At 36.4% G+C, this 5,472-nt stretch overlaps 1 long non-coding RNA gene across 1 annotated transcript; it reads right to left on the reverse strand.

Annotated features, from left to right (window-relative positions):
- On the reverse strand, positions 1–1,473 carry LOC132048058 (uncharacterized). Its single transcript, XR_009412887.1, has 2 exons — positions 1,221–1,473; positions 1–263 (listed from the first exon to the last, which is right to left on the reverse strand). It is a non-coding gene; the product is annotated as an uncharacterized LOC132048058 (long non-coding RNA).
- Between the last annotated feature and the right edge of the window lie 3,999 nt (positions 1,474–5,472).

Below are 5,472 nucleotides of genomic sequence, written 5' to 3' on the forward strand. Positions count from 1 at the left end.
TTAAAAGAAAAAGTATATTTTTCATGTTACCAACCCATATCCACACTTTCTTTTATTCACATCACAAAAACAATGTCAATCCAAAGTTTAACCAATTATCACAAGTATAAAATTCCACAGTATACAACTTTCTTCTTTTTTCACTTTTGTTAATTTCCCTTGCAAATCTGGCTGCTTCTTCTTATTTATCAACTGCCAAAAATGCTGCTAGAATGGTGATCATCAAGCTTGTAGAATGGCAATATGCAGAGATCAGAATGCCACTGATCCAAGAAAACGACATCAACTGCAGTTTGGTCATGTATTGTCTTCCAAAATATTATATTTCGACCACAGAATTATGTACATGTCACTGTTTTTGCACTTCTATTAATAAGATAAAGATAAAGAGTAATTAACAGTGGGTTTTGGGCCCTCAAGAGGATTCAAGTGCAAGACACATTGTTCCTAAAGAAGTTGCCATAAAGCATTGAACCTAAACTGAAGAATTAGTCACAACTAAAAGTGTCACAACCCTTTAGCATGCTTGAAGCAAATAATAGAGTACTACATAGCACAAAAAGAAAATGGAATAATTTTGAATTTTAAGTATTGAATTCTTTCTCTTAAATTCTGTACATTTTAAGTTGTAATCAGCTTTTACATTTTAAATATACTTAGTATTTTAATTTTTCTATAGGACAGTATTCTAACAGAGGTTAATTTGGTTGGTCCTTTGTTATGTTTTGAAGCCTAATATACTTAGTGATAAATTAGCAAATACAGTAACTGCAGTCCGGGCCATCTTCGCACCTTGATTATGATTTTGATTCTTCAGATTTTCTGTAAGACTTATGAGTTAATTTTGCAGTAGTTAATTTGTACAGAAAGATAAATTAACCAAAAGGCTTATCGAAAAAAGGTTATTCAAATTCATTCAATAGAGTTTATATTTCTAAACATGCATGTGCATATCAGATAAGAATGTAGCAAAAAACTACAAACATAGCAGCACAAAACAGTGTGAAATGAAAATAAGACAACTAAAATTTGTTGCCTACCCCTGCAAATTAACACATTCGTGGTTGAAAAAACAGAAAAAACACAAATAACATCCGAGATGACCATTTCCCTGATTCTTTGTAGTGAGAAAATTGAAACCCAACAACAGAGAACCAAAACCAAATGACATGAAAATAAAAAGAAATCAGAAAAACGAATGAGGAAGAAGAAGAACATACCGGAAAATCAAAAGCAGCAACACAGACAGAGAGTATGTGTGTGAACAATGAAAATAAAGTGGCGTGGATTTTGTTACTATTGTACATGCACTAAAAGGAGTAATGAAGATGCCAATCTACCCATATCTGTTGATCGTGCAAAGGGAAATGGGAAAATGAGAACGTGATGCAGATGTGGGTAGTTTAGGTTAGTTATCCTTTTCTTTTATGTTTTCTTTTTAAAGATAAAAAGTGTTTTTACCTTTAAATAAATTTCCAGCCGAAATGTATATATAAAGTTGGACTGAGTCAAACGTAAGGTTTAAAATTTTTATATCTAAATTCAAATGGATAAATAAATTGACTTAATCACTCTCAATTTAAAATTTAAAAATCAGAATTGAAAGGTTTAATTGGTGTTTATTCTACTTTTATCATAATTAATTATGGTTTGTTTTAAAATAAAAAGCATAAAGTCACTAAACAACGATGACAACAACTACACAGTATTCCTTCAATTATTTGCAATTTGAAGGATTTTAACATTGTCTTAATTATTTTTAAATTCAAAAATCTAAAATGCTTTGAAGTGATTTGGATTAGTACATATTTAAAAAATAAAGTAAAAAAGAAACAAACAAAACCTTGTGTTTTAGTTGCTACAAAAAAGGAGCCAAAGAACGTGGTATTTGTTGCCTCTACTTTTCTGGAAATACGTTTGCTATAAAGAAACAAAAAAAAAAAACATGTTTTATTGAATTTTAAAATTTTTAAAGGCTTAAAAGATGGGATAACTATACGTACAGGAGACAAAATGGGTGCAAATTATACGGAGCACTTAACAGTGAAACAAATGATTTTTAATGTGTTTTTCTTTTTAACATTCTCTTAATTATTTTTAAATTCAATAACAATAATTAATAACTAACTATTAACTAATTAACTATTTTTGTCTTAAAACTACCAAGTGTTATTATCCTACGCTGCCACATGTCAAAATCCTAGGGCAAACTATCCTCTTTAATAATTAATAATATATAGATACCTAATCAATTGATGCTTGATATGTATTTGAGCATACATAATTATCACTTAGGTATGAGTTAGTTTGGTTCAACTATGATAATGATAAGTATTTAGCATTATCTGATACACGAAAAAATAATAAGCAGTTATTGGATAAGCTCTTCAATTGTTTCTTCAGAAATTTTCTCCGTATGGGTTTGTTATACCGTATATGCAGGATATATTTTCGGTAACCGTATCGCTAGAATTTGTCAATTTACCTCTTTCTTTTCTCCCAACAAACCTTAACCCAATTGCACAAATTTCTACTATACACATATTACTACTAAGTATTATTTTCCAGGAGCAGTTTACCCCTTTTCTATTATATAGCCAACAGTCCTAGTCTAATAGTAATTGTTTACAGTTCTTCTGCTGATGGAGCTTTCCTTGAATCCATGTCAATAGCTTCCCTCTATTGACTTTTGTCCTACAGAAATGAAATTCTATCAAACAATTTGATAATATGGTCCGGTGTTGGTTGTCTTCTAATCCAAGAAAGCACTATGAACCTTTTTCTCATCTTCCGGGTGAGGTATTGATTGATATTCTAAGCAAACTCCCCCTGGAAGACCTCCTCCATTGCAGACAAGTTTGCTGGCAATGGAATTCTTTAATCGGGACGCCATATTTCAACAATCTGCATCTCAACAGTGGCGATGTTGCCGTTCCTACTATCGTTATCCTGTCCAACAGCGTAGCAGTTTAGAACGCATTAGGATGAAACTCTCATTGCTCGAACAGGAGCATCAAAATAAGTTGTTTACCCCCAAAAGTGGATAACAATTAAATTTATAAGTGGTTAATAGGATACGTGGTTAAGTCGGTTTATAGTATAAAATAATAGCAAGTAAATAGAAAAATGTTGATAATAATAGCAAAGATAAGTTAGCAAGCTCTGCAAACCGGTCCAGTCTAGAAGATGTTCCCTTTAACCGAGCCAAAAGACTTCAAAAAATTTCTTTGCCACTTCACTGATTACAATGTGTAGAATAATGAAAAGATAACCCAAAAAAGGAAAGGGTAGTCCTCTATTTATAGCTAACAACAAATGGGCCCTAGTACAATGCAAGAAAAAGCCTTTCTAGAAAAACCCTAAAATGGATAAGGTTGTGTCCGTACGATCTGACACTCGTATTGTTGTCAGCGCAAGTGGCGGAACGGTCAGATGACGCGTGGCCTACGCCATAACTAATTATCCGAACCTATATTGAGTGTGTTTTCTTTAGGCTCGAGTTTTCTGTGCTCATTAGAATAGGTACCCTCAATGCTGACGCAGAGTTGAATGTACTCATGACCCCTCGGTTTTCACTCCTATCGGTTGTTATGACCCTACTCTTCCTCGATCTCATATCGGTCGGCTTTAAACTTTACCCCGGTTCTTACCGGACACAAGTTGATTCGGTTTTTACCATATACAGATAGTCCCCAAACTTTCCGGATCAAAGTTTCACCGAAGTGACGGGAAGTGGAACAACAGCCTCGGTGACTTCTCCAGTAAGCTTTTACTTTTACTTTGAAAACAAGCGGGAAACGAAACGTCCTTTTAGGTCACGTCCTTCTAACTTCGAACACGCGTCACCTTTCAGTTGGTCATCTTCGGTAACCGCTTCAGGGTCACGTCTCTTTAATTCCGGACACGTGCCCTCTCCTAGTTGGATGGCTTCGGTAACTGCCGTGGAATTTTATCTATATAAGGGAGTTACAGTGATCCCATTTCTTTTACTTTTCACTTTTTACTTCCTTTTTTCATCCTCCGTCTCTTGATCATCACTCATTCTGCTCTGTTCTTGGTTTTCTTTGCTTCGGAATCCCATATCTTTGAAAGTTGTTAAGAAAATTCATTCGGGGTCCCAAAACCTTCTACATTTTCCGAAAAATCTTCTTAAATCCTTCGTAACTCCATTTGTTCATCTCTAAATCTTCATATCTTCATATTTTTAGCCTTCAAATCTTCATATCTTCAACTTAGATTTTCATATCTTCATCCCAGACCCTCATATCTTCATATCTTGATTATTTAAACTCAAAATGGCAACGGACACCGACTCTACTTCCCAGAATGTTCCATCGGTTTCTTCTCCAGCTACCGAGCCTGTTGCCAATCCCGAGGACAAAACACAAGCCGCTCCCTTCGACCAACGACCAAAGATATCATACCCTCGAAGTATAACTTTAATCATGAATTCGCCGTTGAAAAATCCGTTCAGACTTCCGATCGGGGTTTTGATGTGAGACGTTACCCTTGGTCGATTAAAGAGGAGCAACTTTCTCGAGTCTGAGCCGAATGCGGCTGGGATAACCGTCCCATAGACATTTTTGCTCCCGGTGACGATGAATCGGTCACCGACTTCAAAGAAGGGTTTTTATACGTACCCTTTCACCCTTAAGCTCAACCCTCCAATAGACCTAGTGATTCTTAATATGTGCCGGACGTATAGAGTATGCCTCGCTCAGATAGGCCCGAATATTTGGAGGATCGTGGCCTGTATTCGTCTTTTGGCTAATAATGCCAAAATCAATTTTACTTTGGCCCATTTTATTCGATTATATTGTCGGAGGATCTTCCGCGGAGGCGTTATAAAAGTCTCCAAATGAGGCAAAAATCCCATTCTTTCTAGCGTTGACGAGAACAGGGATTGGGGTTGGCACGAGCGTTTTGTCCGGGTTAGAACCGCCGACATTATACCGGCCGAATATATGCCTTTTTCCGAGAAGTGGAATGACAAACGTAAGTTTCGTGGGTTTAACCTCCTTTACATATCTTCGAGCACTTTTTCTAACCTTTTCTAATGTGACAGTTGAAGCATGGATTCCGGATGTAATTCCGAGCTTCGCCGAGTGGATTGAGAAAATTATCGGCCAGCATTTGTACGATGACCGGACATGGGGAGTTTTGTCCCGTGATCGATGGATAGCGCAGAATCACGGTATCCTCTTCTTTACTTTAATTCTCATTACCCCTTTTCATTCCAATTTTCCTCGATTTAACCTTCCGATATCCAGGTTTGGGCAAAAGTTTTGCGATCTCACGACCCGCACCAGCGGACGAGCTCGCAACACCGGGCTCGAATTTTGATATATCAGGTTCAGGACGGCTTATTGCCGTTGCTGAAAAAAAAAGGAAAAAGATCACGACTAAGGGTCAAAAGAGGAAGAAAAGGTCGAGGGACGATGCAGGTTCATTCGATGTCCGAGGCCTGAGGGA

The sequence above is a fragment of the Lycium ferocissimum genome, chromosome 2 (assembly GCF_029784015.1).
Source record: "Lycium ferocissimum isolate CSIRO_LF1 chromosome 2, AGI_CSIRO_Lferr_CH_V1, whole genome shotgun sequence".
Lineage (NCBI taxonomy): Eukaryota > Viridiplantae > Streptophyta > Magnoliopsida > Solanales > Solanaceae > Lycium > Lycium ferocissimum.